We start from the raw sequence: 17,836 nt of genomic DNA, 5'->3' as shown, positions 1-17,836 counted from the left end.
CACCTGTTAGCAAGATGTGTGTAATGGCCCATTTTTGGAGCACAGGGAGCCACTCAGTGTTTAACTGGTTTCTGAGGGGAACAAAGGGTGAGTTTTTGTGCTGAAAAGCCCATGTGTTGTTTGGGAGGACAGATAAGTCTGAGGATAATCATATTTCAACCAGAAATCTTTTACAAAACCTACAAATCCAAGAGCAAAATAATACATAGCATTCATATATTTTCCTTGTAATGATTAATTCGAGTGTTGCCAGTTCTTATGGCTCAAAAGCCTGAAGAAAAGTGAGGTAGAAAGCAAAATACTTTCAACAGTTTATATGTTCAGCTTTATCACAAATTAGAAAGTGTTGTGGTAAAATGCAGTACATGTTGCTCTGAAGATGAAAGGCCAAGCACAAAGAGAACTTGTGAGGGTGGAGGAATGTCATATAAAGCTTAAGCAGGTTCAGATATTTGAGTTCAGAGAAGCTTGGGCAATTTTCTGATATCAGCCTAGAAAGCTAGTGCTTTAAATTATAGAATGAATAAAGGAAAGGGTACAACCATCATCAGCACCTTTGGTTTTTATCCTCTCTTCTTTAAATTGCACAATTATTCTGATGATTTAACTTCTGTTAGTTGGCATAAAACTTCATTACGAAGCCATTAGCTGAAAAACTAGAGAACAAATTTCCGAGTTATGGATTACTGCACACATGTTGGTATGACATTATTAAATATATCCATTATTAATTAACCCTTGAAGTAGTGATAGAATTACTAATCAAAGATGAATCCTTTGACACATATAAAGCAAAATATATGGTGCATTTTACATTTATAACTGGAACCATGGTATATTCAGTTGAACTAGAAAGAAGAGATGAAGAAAAAACACCCAAACCATGAAATTTAATAAACATGCATATTCTAATGATATAAATATCAAGGTCCTCTCATTGAGAATGGTTTTTAAAAAAACCCACCATTTTCCAACTGCTTAATTTTTCATAACAAGGTTTTATGGGGTCTTATGGGGTTTTATGTTTTAACCTGTAAACCACTGAGTAGTCCTTTCAATAAATAAATAAATAAATAAATAAATAAATAAATAAATAAATAAATAAATAAATAAATGGTACCAAAGAAGGCCTTTTTATTCAGCAAGTTCCCAATTTTTTTATATTTTCACCATCAGCTGAAGACTTATTTGTCTGCCCAAGCATTTGCAGGTATTTTCCAGATTATTGGTATCCAGATAGCCCAAGATGTTAATGAAAATTCTTTATTGAACACTTTTATTGTTTTATCATCTTAGCACAATTTTCTTATTTTTAGCAATTAGTTTTTTTAGCAATTAGTTTTACACTAATTATTTTATAAATTTTTAAAATGAATAGTAGTATAAAACTGTTTTAAACAAGCCTAGAATAAGAAAAAAATGTCAGAACATCACTAGCTGTCACTTAACAGTTCACAACTGAGACCACTTACATGCATCTTAAGCAATCTCCATTCTTGACAAGAACACTGTCCAAAGCTCTTGGTGGGAGACCCATACTTACCTACAGACAACCCCTCAACCTCAAGCAAAAGCTAACACACAATGGACCTCTTCGATATCTCAGCCGCCTTAGATCCCATCGACCACAGTATCCTCCTCTGGAGGCTCTCCAAGTTGGGAATTGGTGGCCTGGGGCTTGCCTGGCTCCGATCCTTCTTGGAGGACTGTCCCCAGAGAGTGCAGCTTGGGGAGAATGTTTTGGCCTTATGGAGTCTCAGTTGTGGTGTCAATCATCTCCCTAATGCCGTTTAATATCTATATGAGCCCGCTGGGCAGGGTCATCGAGGGTGTGGGGCTTCATGCCACCAGTACGCTGATGACACGCAGATTTACATCTCCTTTTCACCTACTTCAGTGAATGCCGTTCTGTCCCTCCAGCACTGCCTGGAGACTGTACTGGGATGGATGCGGCTGAATGGGTTGAGGCTGAACCCGGACAAGATGGAGGTCTTGAGGGTGGGTGGTTCCTCCATCAGTGGTTTGTGTGATTCCCTTTCCTTTGGGGGGGACGACCCTTGCCGCAAAGAACAAAGTTCGCAGCTTGGGGATACATCTGGACCCAGCGCTTACCATGGAAACCCAGGTGGCGTCCGTGGCCCACTCTGCCTACTTCCATCTATGGCGGATTGCCCAGCTGCAACTGTATCTTGATGAGGGAGCCCTCACCACTCTACTCCATGCGTTTGTAATCTCGAGATTAGACCATTGTACATGGGGCTACCTTTGAGGTTGATGTGGAAACTTCAAATGGTTCAGAATGCGGCAGCCAGGCTCCTTAGTGGGGTGAGGAAATATCAGCATATCTCCCCTACTCTGGTTGCTCTGCATTGCTTGCCCATTCGTTTCTGCATTGACTTCAAAGTACTAATGATGACGTATAAAGCCCTAAATGGTTTGGGACCTCGATATCTGGCAGAGCATCTTCTCCCCCCTAGTTCTACCCGAATCACTCGACATAGCCAGCAGGGAATTCTGAGGGGCCTAACACCGCGAGAGGCCCGGAAAGAAAGAACAAGAAACTGGGCCTTCTCGGCATGGCCCCTTGGCTCTGGAACAGCCTCCCAAGAGAAATTCATCTGGCACCCTTGCTGCGTGTTTTTAAAAGCCATTTAAATACATGGCTTTTCAGGCAGGCCTTCCTTCCAGTCAATTAAACTGACCTTTACTTTTTCTTTTAATCACTCCATCTTGACAAGGATTTATATAATTGTTAAAAATTTGATGTTTTAAATGTTTTTAGGATGTTGTTTTGCTATGTTTTTATGTATGTAAGCTGCCCCGAGTAGACTTTGTCTGGGGGGGGGGGGCAGGGCAGGGTAAAAATCCAATAAAAGTAAAGTAAAGTAAAATACTTGTGGGCTTGATATTTAATCCATTATTTCATTTCATTTTCATACGTCTGACAAAGTGGACTTGTCCACAAAAGCTCACATTAAAATATAATAGTTAGTCTTTATGGTGCAACATGTTTTTGTCTTGTCTTGTCTTTTTGGATTTTGCCTGATATACTTCCAGTGGGCAACCCTCATAAAGGGGAAAGCACACCAAATCAGATAGTTGCTGATATTTTCGACCTGTCTTCAAGAGTAGCTCACACAAACTGCATTGCAGGGATAAATATATGAATGTACCCAACATGGACAGCAGAGGTCAAATCCTTGTTTCAAAGCAGCAGCTACACTTGATTCACCAGATGAAGTTGGTGAAAAGGAATCCCTCATCACCATTTTATTTGTTAGACAGCACGTAACTCTGTCTAGGGCCAGTGAAACTGACAACTATATGACATAAAGCAAATGATAACAATGTCTCTATTAAACTTCTGTCTGTGTTAATGACTTCATTACTCTTCAGCTAGTTAGCTCTCATTTGTCCTAGCACAAAATTTTAGGCAGTAATTCAAGAACCCCTGAGCAAAATACTGAAATTTCAACTTAAAATTTGTTGAGCTCTAGTGTGCTTTCTGCTCTCTTCTTCTTTTAAGCAAATGCAGCTAAAACCACCGAATAAATGTAAGCCAGGTGCAAAGCCACAACTTCCCCTTGAAAATCACCGCTCTGCAACTTTTTCAAAGGACTGAAATTTTTCCACAAAAAGTCAGATGCGGGGGGGGGGGCACAACGTCATTTACAAACTGCTCAGATAGGAATTTATTGAGATATAATCTTATCTGTTCCTGAAAACATGCCACAAATAAACTTAAGAAAATAAAATTAAACGAAAACAGTCAATGTGGGTGCTTCTGCAGATTCTCAGAGGAGAGCTAGAAGCCAGAGGCAATTTTTTTTCCTCCTCAAAAGAGATTCTAATGTAGTCATAGAAAGAAAGGACAGTAGTTTGTAATACAAAACGAGTTGCACATTTTATTGACAAGTACATGTCTCAGTTTTCGTTATAATTCAAAATTGGTTTACATATATATTTGAAATCAATTACTTAGAAGCATTATAACCCAGCTTTTCTTAAGCTGGTGCCCTCCAGGTATGTTGGATACCTGCTCTCAACATTGCCCAGTTTCAAGGCTAATGCTGGTTGGAGAAGTTTTACTTCAACAGAACTGGAGAGTATCAGGTTGGGGAGGGATATTTTAAATTAGAGGGGCATATGATTATATCCACTGATTAGCATTAATTGATAACAGACCTCCCCCTGTCTTAGCTGGCATAGACAAGATTAAATTTTTTTAACCATGAATCATATGGGAAGATTGCAATTCCTGTATCAATTCCACAGAACCACACACTTGCAGTCTGTGTTCAATGGGAATAATTACAAATGCCTGTTTAAAATCACTGGAACATATTGGAAGCCATACCTGACTCATAAGCAAGAATTGGGATGGTGAGAAAAATACATTGTTCTGCAATCTGGACTATGACAGCAAAAGTGTTACATGATTTTGAGAATGATCCTCTGCTTCCACACCAGTGACTGTTTGCATCCTTATTCTATACATCACTGTGTATTTAAATAGTAAAATGATGGACAATTTGCCATTCTTTAACTGTAATAACGATGTGTATAAAACATTCTAAACTATGTTACGGAATAAGACTTCATAAGTTTTTCTCAGTGCAAGGATATTGGTTAGATGTAGGATAGAACAGTGGGCAAAAAAATCTTGGGATAAAATCTAGCCCTCCTGGGCCCCACATCTGGCCATATTCCCTTCCCCAAGATAGTATCATGAGGTGGTTGTCCCCTCTGCTAAATGGTTGAAATGCCTCTTTTAGAGCTTGAGTTACTGGAAGTAAGCTGTAAAATAAAACAGGCTTGTGTTACTCATTCCACCTTTTCGTTTTGGTTCTATTCACAAGTGTGTTGCAGTTCTTGCAAGCTGCTTTGGAATTAAATCCAGTTCTTGGGCTGAAAGAGATTCCTTGCTCTGGGTCTGCCTGAAGAAATCAATCTGGAACTCTCTCTAGAGGCAGAAATGAGAAAACTGGGGCTATCATACTTTGGGCACATCTTAAGAAGATAAGATTTGCTGAAAAGACAATAATGCTGAGAAACATTGAAAGTAACTGGAAAAGAAGGAGGCCAACAATGAGATAGAATCCACAGCCTTGGATTTGCAAGAGCTGAGTAGGGTGTTAAGGACAGGATGTCTTGGAATTCACTCGTTCATAGGGTTGCCATAAGTTGGGGAAACGTGATGATTCATAACAACTATATCATCAATCTAGGAAACAGTATAGTCTTCATAAAGAATTCTTAAAGCAATTTTAAACTTGGTCCCCTGTGAGGATCCTTTTCCTTGGTATTTGTTGTCTGGATATATTCTTGTCATGCTGAAAAAACGTCTTGGCCAATCCAGAATGCCCTGACTCTTTCTTCAAATAAATCAAAAGTTCAGAGACCATCATGATTGTCAATGACTGATCTCACTTTAGTAGCCCTTCTGAAACTTGCAGCTGTGATACTGCACCATCTTGTGTACTGCAGGTATGACCCTCCTGCCTTCAGCAATGGTTGAGAGGTGTGATCAGGCACCATGACATCTTGGCACCTATCATACTGCAAAGACAGAGTTGACAGATGCTGCCTGCCTGTTGTAGAGCCAGAAGTGACAGATAGTTAAAAGCTTGTTACTAGGTAGCTCAGTGAGAAGAGTGAGATCACAATTAAGGCCATTATATCTTGAATATGTCAGTAGCATTATCTTAAATTTGCCTCCCAGGTGCTCTGCTATAGATGAACTTGCACTCTGTTGTAGTACGTGGGGCACTGGAGAAACAAAATAGATGTCAAAAGTGCTGAGCTTTTGAAAGAGCCCTACAAGTAGCCTATTCTGCCTCATGCACAGGGGACAACAGAAATGGTGAAGCAAGGCAGGGCTAGTGTGCTCTCTCTTCTCATACATTTAATAAATGTACAATCAGAATATCTGGACAGGGCTATTGCTTGTGCTGAATTAGAGTCACACCTCTTTCTTTTTATTTCTTCAGTGTCTGTCTGACAGGCATGTGGCAGAAAGCAATATTTCCTCCAGCCCTGCTACTAAGCACAGCAAAAGAACAGGTGATGGAGTCTTTTAAGAAGCTGGCAAATCTATTAAGTCTTTTTTTATATTCCAAAGGGGCCGGCAAATACTGTTAAATTCCTAGGTATCTTCTTGACAAACAACTCACTGCAGTTAAGTCAATCCAGAAACGTCTCAGAGGCACATACAGATCAACTTCTCTGTATAAGGCGGCTCATGACCTTTGCAGAGCTTTGTTACCATCAATAAGATGAGATTTCATCATTTGCACTCTAATATGAATTTGTGGTGAAAGATCAAACTCTGCGGGGCAGCAGAGAGGGACCTGGCCTCTTATCTGATTTTAATTTCCTGGTGGAAGCTAATGCCTGCCTCTGCTGTGATGTTTCCAGCATGCCAAAGGCATAAGGGCATGTTTTTCCTTTCAATTAGGAATGTTAAGATCCCGAGACTTAAAAGAAATTAAATCAATCCGATGAATGGCACAAACAGGCTTGTGGACTTTTTATTTGTTTGTTTGTTTGTTTGTTTGTTTGTTTGTTTGTTTGTTTGTTTGTTTGTTTGTTTGTTTAATGCCAAGATTTATTATATCTGTGGGAAGTCCAAAAAAGGTAGTTCTGAAACTCTGGATTCTGGGTTCATAAGTAAATTCAAATATCCACTACCATCATTTTCATCTTCAGTCCAGGGCAAGTCTCAGGAGTCTTGCTGGATAGCCCTTCAAACAGAAGATTGTCCTCTGTTCAGTAGGACACGTGGCCACCTGACATTTTAGCAGACCTTGGTACATTATTTTTTAAAGCAATAGTTATTGATTACTCATAGTTTTTTTAAAAGGTAATTTGTTAATATCATTTCTTCATCATTGTTTAAAGAGTAGCACATTGGTTGAATGTTACTAATGTATTCCTTTTAATTATGCTTTGATTTTTTTTGGAAAAAAAATGACCAACTACCCATCCCCATGAGTCCCATTCCCCCCCCCCCATAAATGTTTTAGGAGCAACGTGCCTCACATGGCAACTCCATAAGGACTCCCCAGATGAAAACCACAAAAGAAAATACAAGTAGCATTAAAAACAAATACAGCAATGGTGTAAAAACAAATGGAACAGCAGGTGTCCACTGAATCTTTAACAGAACAAGAAAAATGAGAGACACAACATACAGGTCTGTTCAAAAGCCACCTTTACAACAGGAGATTATTTATATTATTTATATATTTAAAATATTTTTACCTCTTGACTTGTTAGAACAGAAAAAGTCAAGGCTTCCCTCCTAAAGCTGAAGAGAAAGGAAACTGAATGATACTTTTGTGGGAGGACATTTCAAGGCCAGGGTGTCACTATTAAGAAGGCCTGGTCTTATATCCAGTCCTCCACTGTACTTCCAAAGATGACCGAAGACAGATAGTCTCAAATGGTGAACACTCTGCAGGTTCAGTGGGAAGAAAGAAGTAGTTTTTCCACCATACTGGCCCTAAATCTGACATTTAGTCCCCCCCCCTTAATGTATACTATTTGTTGTTTTGGAAACACCCTTAAAACAGATGCCGTGCAGTCTCATGGCAAACGATGAAACCAGGAATAGAGAATAGGTTGCCTTCCGGGTGCTGTTGGATTACAACTCCCTGTACAACTCTATCATTGACTATGCTGCGTAGGATGAAAACCTATTTCCAGACTTTGTGAGTCAGGTATGTAGCAGGTAAACATGGAATCATGCATGCACATTTAAATGGCTAGAGGAAAGGTGGGATGTAAATGTAACTAATAAATAACAAATAGTCAAACAGTAGTATAAGGCCAAGAGAGGCTTGTTGTATAAACACATCCACTTTATATTTTAAATTTATGGGGTTACAGCATAGAGAAGGGCTCTGCATCAGTAAGTACCTACTAGCTGAGTTGAATCACTAGGAGGTTCACCAAGCATAGTAGGATGTGACATTCATGCAATACTGCACCAGTTTAAATCATTGAAGTAGAACAGAAGAGATACGAGGAACATACTTTTCTGAGACCTTCTCAGGAGGCATCTCAGTCATGTTGCTCTCATGGTCTTTATAAAGCCAGGTAGTCTGCTAGCTTGCCAGAAGTTTCTTCTTTGATGACTACCTTTGATACCTCAAGGCTTAAAATAAAAGGTTTAATTACTTGCCCGGCAAGCAGAGGAATCTTGACTGCCAGTAGAGGTGTGCAGTCCAGCCAGAACTTAGGAAGGTAAAACATCCTACAAAGGAACCATTTCTGTTTCATGCAAATGAAGCCACAGGGCTCCTCCAGCCTCTTTCATTTGAGCATTGAAGGCTTCCATGTACACATCACTTCACCTATAGATATTTATAGTTTGTCTTCCTGGCTGATAAGTCTGTCCCATTTTCTCCAGACATTTCTGCAAGATCCCCCATCCCTATCTTTGCTATTTTAAGGCAGCTGATGAATTACAGTGTAAGGCACAGAAACAACAAAGAATGGTTCTTTCACGGAATTTAAGATGTTATTGTAAAATTATTCTTGCTGCCTTTGGAGATGTGAGCATCTCCACGCATCCTTTTTTCCTTGCCGGGGGATTCTGGGAAGAGAAACATTTCCAAGCTCTGCTCTTTCTTTAAACATGTTTTGTACGACTACAGGCTAGATTTGGGCAACTTTAATCAGTAGGTTCAAGAGCTTGCAATGTAGTCCCCCCACTCCACTAAGTGGGTAAGGCCAGTGTTATTCTTCATCCGCTTCCATGGCTTTCTGAATGTAAAAGGACTTATAATTAATGAGGCCCTGTAAAAATTTCCTGGGAAGTTGCTGGAGGGAGAGAACTCATTTTATCTTGGATTCAGTGAATCTTTTTAAAATCATGAAATATTTCATCACTCTTCCTTATACGTAGTCACAAAAAGAATAGAGGGAATCTACTTTCCTCACTCCCTGAAACCTGTCATAGTTCAAGAGTTGAATCACTAAGAGTATGATGAGGCAGCCAAATTGTCCCAAGCTGGATCAGACTAAACAAAGTTGCTTTGAGGATACCACTTGGGGTGAATTTTGCATCTGCAATGCAAGGATTGTGTCGTTTTGGGGGCAGGAAACCAAACCCATTAAGTCCATCCTTCCCTTTAAAAGGAAGCATAAAAATAACAAAAAAAGAAAACTGTGTAATTTTGTACAAACAATGACAGTCTTGCTCAAACATCCTTATCACCTGTGCAAAAACTCTTGCCATGCATTCTTATTGTTTTGCATAGCAGAAGCAAAGAACCCAGAATTTGTTCTAAAAAGAAAACACATCTTCACATCCTTTTCTGTCTCCCCCTCCACAGGACAGCAAGAGGAAGCTTGACATTTATGAACAATGGTTAACTCCTGCAAGTGGTTCAAGTCAAGTGGCAGCTAGGCAAATCACATGTGTTGGAACTGAACAAAAATGGAGTAATCTTACACACACACACACACACACAGAGAGAGAGAGAGAGAGAGAGAGAGAGAGAGAGAGAGAGAGAGAGAGCCCCTGCCAGGGACCCAAAAAGGTCTGAGTAGGCATGGATAACCACCAGGCTGGCTCATGATTGCCGATTGCCTGTACATTGTACTGTCAAAATGGGGCAAACCAGCCTGTTCTCAAAGTGGGCTAAACTGCCAGACAAAGCCCATCTGATTACACCCTCAGTTGACCTTGCATGTCTTCTCAGAGGAACTGTAAGCACCTAGATGGTGAAATTAATTGTGATTTACTGCTAAATTCTTTGCTTCTGCTATGCACAACTTAACAAGAATGCGTGGCAAGAGTTTTTGCACAGGTGATAAGGATGTTTGAGCAAGACTGTCGTTGTTTGCACAAAATTACACAGTTTGAGCAAAATGTGTTGTGCAAATTTTGAAAACTGTCTGCACCTAGGATGACTGTTAGTCCTACTGATTATAAAGAATGAAGTACTGAAGAGCCTCATGTTGCAGTAGTTAAACTGCAGTATTGCAGCCCAAACTCAGCTCATGGTCAGCGTTTGATATCAATGGATCTGATAGCCTGCTCAAGGTTCACTCAGCCTTTCATCCTTCCAAGGCTCGTACCCAGCTTGCTGGTGTGTGTGTGCAATGTGTAGCCCGTATAATTTTAAAAACTGTAAACCTCACAGAGAGCACTTTAAGCACTATGGGGAAGTATATAAGCAGCACACTTTGCTTTGCTCTGCTTTACTTCAGTGCTTGTTTTGTATGTGTGCTCTCATTCTCAAAGAGAAAACATACTAGAAACACTGTACACAAATTACAGACAACTTTTTCCCCTCACTTTTTACTGGAGATGAGGGAATCCTGCAGATCTCTGAAATTCTAGGAGAGAGAAATCTGGCAAGTATTTGTTAACTTAGGTCAGGATCTGAAAGCAACTGTTTTTCTGAGCAGTTTCACAGAGCCACAGGTAAGTTTTTACATGGCTTATAGACATTTCTCAATCATTTGTAATTATTCTGGTTTCCAACTTTGATGGAAATACTGTTGCCACATGAAGACCTCAGGACCTGAAAACACAGTTGAATCAAGTTTCTTGTCTGTGGTACATACATGTCAATAAATCCAGTGATGGATCAATTACTGTAGCTATTATTAAGCTATGCATAGATGGAACAAAAGAATCTAGAATTTTAGTACGTTATCCACCATTCCCCAGCTAGATGTTTATGATTCCATTGAGAGGACAGGCAATGCTAACTTAGTGATTTAGCTCTAGGGCTATGGCAATGTTTAGGGAGAGAAGAAAATGGATTCCTTCTGTACTTTTTGTGACAATAAAGAAGGCTGGTAAAATACTTCATCATTTTAAAGAGATGTTCTTGAATGAATTTTCTTCCTCAACTGACTTCCCAGGATATTTCTACTGGGCCTCATAAATTATATGTCCTTTTAAATTTTTGTTTTATTGCCTGTCCCTGGCTGATTCAGGTGATATATGGTTTCATTCTCCCCTAGTGCTTTAGGATCATCTCTTAATTGACTGTATAAAGATAGTACTCTCCTTTGACCTTTCTCATGATGATACTTCCTCATGGCCTTAAATCCAATATATGTGGTGTCTCCAAAGGCTTCAGAGTCAGAGCTGTGACTTAACCATAATGTCTGATGATCACGACACACTGGTTTGGAGACTGTAGCGACTGTAACAGTTGCTATTACTATTTTAAATTTTTTTTTACCTATTAATAGGTTATTATTCTATTATAATCTACTTATAGGCAAGGAACAAATATTATAAATCATACAGTAAATTTTTCAATAAATATAATAGATTTATGGCAGTACATAAAGACAGTCAGTTGTTGAAGATCTAAAATGAAAGTGAGGAACGTATTAGGAAATATTTACTTACTTACTTACTTACTTACTTACTTACTTACTTACTTACTTACTTACTTACTTACTTACTTATTGTCCTTTTATGCTACAAAGTGGCTCAAGCATCTTGCAATCTGAATGAATGAATAGCAGGATTTTAGCCATGCAAGCAAAGGCAGAATAGAGGTGGCCTGAAGCACCTTTTTTTAGATGACAAAAGTAAGTATAATTCTTAGATTTGGCTTTGAGAATGTGCATTTTATAGTGCTGTGTATTCTCAGTTCTACTGCATGGCATGAAATAATGGATAATAACACAGACAACTATATTAAAAAGAATAAGTCTGGATTTATCATCTGGTGCTAAAATTTCTGGGATCAAATGAGTTATCAAAGCAGAAGCACAATAAGAATATGAAGGTGCCACCAAGGTGCCATTCAGGACAGAAGAAGATTCATTCTCTGAAAAAAATTGGAAGCTGGTATAACTGCAACACAACCAAGTTGCTACAGCTCCTGTATCCAAAGTCAAAGCTGCCATGATGATGTCCAGCCTCCAGGAGGAAAGGGACAACAAAATTTACCTACATTTACATTCTGTCTTTCCACATGGCCATGAAACTCTATAGCTTGGGGAAATAACTGCCACCCCTCTTCAAATCTGTTATATTGCCTGAATGTCAACACATGGTTGCATTATATTTCAGCTATCAGAGTCACATCAGGGTTTGGTGTAGAACATTTAAGCAAAATGGACATTTCATTGGTAAGCATGGGAGAGAAAAAGGTGTCAGCAAAAATACAGCCAATTTATGTAACAAACAAAAGAGAATTAATGATAACTTGTCTAATTTGGCTCTGCATTGATAGTAGCTTGTTGAATGTCCAAGAGTCTTCTTGGCTAATAATCAGCATCCATACAAACCCTGTTCAGTAAACATCCTCATGCATAAAGATAGGGACTGAGAACAGCTGACATGGCTATGTCCCATCTTGTTAGGGTAGACCTTCACTTTTTAAAAAATTGAACACAGGCTTTGATTCAGTATTTTCACTGAAACACCTAAAACAGATGGAAAAAAGACAAAGCATGCTGCTTATATATCACCATCTAGTGGGTATGTCACAATTTAATTATACAGCATATACACTGCCACTCCCACCCCCAACAAACTGGGTACTCAATTTACTGACCTCGGAAGGATGGAAGGCTCTGTGAACCTTGAGCTGGTTCCATGGGAGTGAGCCCAGGTCATGAGCTGAGTTTTCATAGAATCACAGAATCATAGAAAAGTGAAGTTGGAAGGGACCTACGCCAGCAAGTCCAACTCCCTGCACAATGTAGGAATACAATCAAAGCACATCTGCGAGGTGATTATCTAAGTTTTTCTTGAATGCCCCCAGTGTTGGAACAACACTCACCAACTCCCAAGGTAACTCCTGATAGTAAACCAAAATCTGGCTTCCCTTAACTTGAACCCATTGTTGTGTGTCATGTGCTCTGGGATGATTGAGAACAGATCTTGCACCCTCCTCTGTATGCTTGCCATTTAAATATTTGAAAAGTGCTATCATATCTCTGCTCAGTCTTCTTTTCTCAAGGCTAAATATTTCCTCAGAAGGCTCAGTTTCCAGCCCCAGATCATCCTTGTTTTCCTCCTCTGAACTTGTTCCAGTTTGTCAGCATCCTTCTTGAAGTGTGGTGTCCAGAACTGAACAGAACACTCAAGGTGAGGCCTAACCAGTGGTGAATAGAGGGGGACTAGCACCTCATGAGATTTGGAAACTATACTTCTATTAATGCAGCCTAAAATAGCATTTGCCTTTTTTGTAGCCACATCACACTGTTGTCTCATATCTACCTTGTGATCTACGACAATTTCTCACTCATAGTTTTGCTGAGCCAGTTATCTCCATTCTTGTTTTGGTTGCAGTACTGCAGTTTAACCACTATAGCACACGGCTATAGTGTAATGAGAGTGAAAGAGGAGAGTGCATCTTGTAATGAGAGTGAAAGAGGAGAGTGCAAAAAACGGTCTGAAACTCAACATCAAAAAAACTAAGATCATGGCCACTGGTCCCATCACCTCCTGGGAAATAGAAGGGGAAGATATGGAGGCAGTGTCAAATTTTATCTTCCTGGGCTCCATGATCACTGCAGATGGAGACAGCAGCCCTGAAATTAAAAGGCGCCTTCTTCTTGGGAGGAAAGCGATGACAAATCTGGACAGCATCTTGAAAAGCAGAGACATCACCTTGCCAACAAAAGTCCGAATAGTCAAAGCTATGGTTTTTCCTGTCGTGATGTATGGAAGTGAGAGCTGGACCATAAAGAAAGCAGACCGCCGAAGAATTGATGCCTTTGAATTGTGGTGCTGGAGGAGGCTCTTGAGAATCCCCTGGACTGCAAGGAGAACAAACCTATCAGTTCTAAAGGAAATCAAGCCTGAGTGCTCACTGGAAGGACAGATCCTGAAGCTGAGGCTCCAGTACTTTGGCCATCTAATGAGAAGAAAAGACTCCCTGGAAAAGACCCTGATGTTGGGAAAGTGTGATGGCAAGAGGAGAAGGGGACGACCGAGGATGAGATGGCTGGACAGTGTCTGCGAAGCAACCAACATGAACCTGACACAACTCCGGGAGGCAGTAGAAGACAGGAGGGCCTGGCGTGCTCTGGTCCATGGGGTCACGAAGAGTCGGACACGACTAAACGACTAAACACACACACACACAGCACACGGCTCCTCTAGAGAAGTGGATGTCATCAGCATAATAAGGGTACCTGAGTCAAAATTTCTGGATGAGCATTTTCATGTAGATGTTAATTATCAAGGAAAGCAGGATAGAACCCTATGGGACTCATCGGACATAAAAGCCAAAGGGCTTAGTAGCACTTTTGTAGCATCAGCTTCTGAAATTGGCCCTCCACCTAGAAGTAGAATCCATAAAATTTGAGTTCCCTTTATCCCAACCCTAGCAGCTTATCTAAAAGGATGCTATGGATGATGAAAGTGACTGAATTCAGGATAATTAGCAGGGACATTCTCCCATGTTTTTCCAGCAGAGGTCACCTCTCAGGGCAACCAGAGATGAAACTGGGCTTCAAGCCAGAACTGAAATATATCCAGCTAATCACTCTCACCACAGACTATCCAAAGATGCACAGCAGCTACTCACTTGAAGCAGATGTCCAGGATGGCAGCATCTGTAACTGGCTCAAGCATTGCTATAGTCCAGGATCCAGCAAGGATTTGTCCAGAAGCAGCTCGCAACTGCCTTGTTCAACATGCTGGGATTGCCCCCTCTCACAAGAAGGCATGAATAATCTTTGGGAGTTAGGATCAGCTAACAGGAACCTCATTTCCTAAAGACAGATGGGGTCAGAGAGGAAATTGCTACCCATCAGAATGGAAAGCTTTCTCAACTATCACCTCTGAATTGAGGTTATTGCATTGTGATTATAGAGGTAATGGATAGACCCCCATCATCCTAATGTTTGCTCTTTCTCAGTGTGTGCTCCCTTGACAAGCTTGACATGAGTTTTGAATTTATAAAAACCTCGAATTGTCAAAATATATCCCCAAGGGTTTCTTCCAGTGCACACCTCTGAAAACGTAGAGGGTGCCTATCTCCACCTTTCACCTCAAAAAAATTATGCCCATTGAGAAGAGAAAATGAAAGGTGTTCTGTACTTACACATTTGCATTGATAGCAACCTGAATTGCCAGCTTGAGAAACTAGGCAGATCAGAGTACTTAATAGAAGAAGGCTCTCGGCAAAGGTCAAGCGAAACAGCATTAACACTGTGGATATTCAAAAAGTAGCTACTTTTCTGCTTCCTGCCTGGAAATACTAGTAAAAGAATAGCTTGCAGGCATGAAAATGTCAGTGATTTTTTGATTCATTCAAGTCAGTGGGATCCCATCCTCCCCTTGCAGATGAACTAATTAATAGCTTTAGACTTTGGCCCACTATTAACAGCAGTAATTAATATTTTGCACTTCATTAGTGTCTTTCATCAGAGAATCTTATGCACCTTACAACCATGAATTAATTGAGCTATTCAGCTACCTAGTGAACCAGGTAGATGCAAAACATTCATTGCTTTCATCTTTCAAAAAGCCACCTCCCTAATTCTTTGGGAATGAGTTTTTTTTAATTAATGTGTTGGAGTTCAGTCCCAACGACTATTAACATGTGTAGATAGAATGTGCTCTTGCTGCCTTTCTGCAGAGACTCTAAAAAGACACTAGCTGAAATACTTTTTTTTCTGAGAGGAAAACATTATTTCTTTTTCTTTTTAAAGAAAAGCTTTTGAACCAAATGAAACACATTTTCTTTGGAATATTTCTTACATTGGATGCAATCCTTTAGCTTTCAGGGTTGTTTTTTAACTGCCGCACATCAAATGCTGAAAATTATTTCCAGAGCAAAACACAAGTGGATTTGTAGATTTTCTATCATCATCAACAACAAAAACAAATGGAACAAATGGAAACTGCTGTTTCAACACCAAAAAGCCTCTCTGCTAATTTTTGCAATTCTTGTCTCTGTATTTTCATGGTACTTATCAAAGAGAATATTGCACATGCTCACACAGTGGTTTCTAACATCACCGCGTACACTGTAGATCTGAATCTCATCAACACACTCTTCTATCTCAGGGGATTTCAGTCTTAGTGTTTGGGTCAAACTGGCTCCTAACAGGGAAAAGAGGGTTCTCAGTTCCTATCACTATATTGCAGACAAGCCCACAATCTTTATCCTCTACACAACAGCTATCAATGATTTGGGGTGTTATTAGTCCCATAATCTGTATCAGTGTAGCTGCTGAGCATCTTTGGATACTCTGTGGTGTGAGTGGCAGACACCAGGAGTTGATACAAATGGATCTTTTGCTACATGAGTAGAGTAGATCAAACCATCTCCGGAGTAGCTAGGCACCAAGTCTGTTCATTGCTACTCAGTTTGCTTATCCATCCCCTGTACTTCAATACCTCCAACTATGCAACCAGCACAATGTAGCAACTACTTTCCCTGGTCAACAGAGAAGATGGTATGAGCAGAAGACTAAAAACAATGACTGAAACATAATCTTCCTGAGCCTCTTTTTGTAATGAAAGAGGATCCAGGGTTCTGCTTGGTTTCACAGGATTGTTCCATTGTCCCCTTTCCTGAGGGACTCTTGAAAACATGGCATCGCCTTTTTATTTTGCTTGACAGTGTTATAGCTGTGATACTTATTTCCACAAATCCCATTAGGTTTGGGGGCAGAATGAAGTATCAAAAGACCCACCTGTGCCACTGTATCCGTGCCAGTTCCCCCAGACAAAGGTTTGAGAATGGGGATGGAGAGATTTTGCACAATAATGATGTTGTCTGGAGCCCTGTTGGGAACAGCATTTTCTTCTTGGCCTCGAAAACTAAATACACACTGCAAGGAACAATGGGAAAAAAAAACAGCTATTACTGAGCAATCAGAAAAATGCATGAAGAGCCACCAAGGATGCGCTGAGAAAAATATGGGCAATGGGAGAAATTAATGGCCTGAAACCAGCACAGTGACACTGACAAAACGGTAGGAAAGCAGATGACGTTGTGTGCTGAGCTTCCAGCCAACCTCAGCCAAGCTGCCCTGTCTAATGCATAAGGATGGGGGTGGGGGTGGGGCAAAATGAGAGGGAAATGAAGACAAGGCACACAATATAATTGCTTCCAGTTTCTCGAAGCAGGGTCATATTATGCAAGACGGGAAAGAGGATTGTCCTGAACCAGATTCTGAAGCCTACTTTCGTCCTCACAACATTTACACTGTTACTCCTTTGTGTAGAATTCCTTTAAGAAAATAGCACAATCTGGACATTTTTAGCAGAGTTAAGAAAAGGTGCTTTTTATATTATAACTGCCAAAATCGTCTACCCAAATATGTGGTGCAAAACATATCCTACTGTAACATGCAAAGTGAAGGCCCACATTGTGTAGTCCATTAGATCTATATGTTTAGCATTAATGCCAGTAAAGAAGAGGGCTTCATATGTACAGCTGCATGCATGAACAGTTCATGGGATGGCACACACACACACACACACACACACACACACACACACACACACACACACACACACAATGCATCATGGGCTATCACTGACTGTATATCTAGAACCCAGAATGCAGCAAATCTTGACAGGAAATACCACATCATCAGCACCTGAGGTCTCCTGATACCCACAACACATGTGCCTTTCATTTCTTGTGGGACATGTGGTAGGGAAAAGCAGAGACAACAGAAAAGGCTTGTAAGATTGGAGACAGGGTCACTTTCAAGCATTTAATTAAGAGGGTGAGGATACTCACAACATCCATGTGCTGGGCTCCTCCCTGAGGTGACCATCGCTGCATTCTCTCCAAAGAGGAAATGCAGGGGGCGGGAAGTACTGGACACCCTTCAAACAGAGGATGCCTTTTGTAGGACTATATAGGACTATTGT

The sequence above is a fragment of the Pogona vitticeps genome, chromosome 4 (genome assembly GCF_051106095.1).
Source record: "Pogona vitticeps strain Pit_001003342236 chromosome 4, PviZW2.1, whole genome shotgun sequence".
Classification (NCBI taxonomy): Eukaryota; Metazoa; Chordata; class Lepidosauria; order Squamata; family Agamidae; genus Pogona; species Pogona vitticeps.
The sequence above is the reverse complement of the archived record's forward strand: the minus strand, read 5'-3'. Positions refer to the sequence as shown.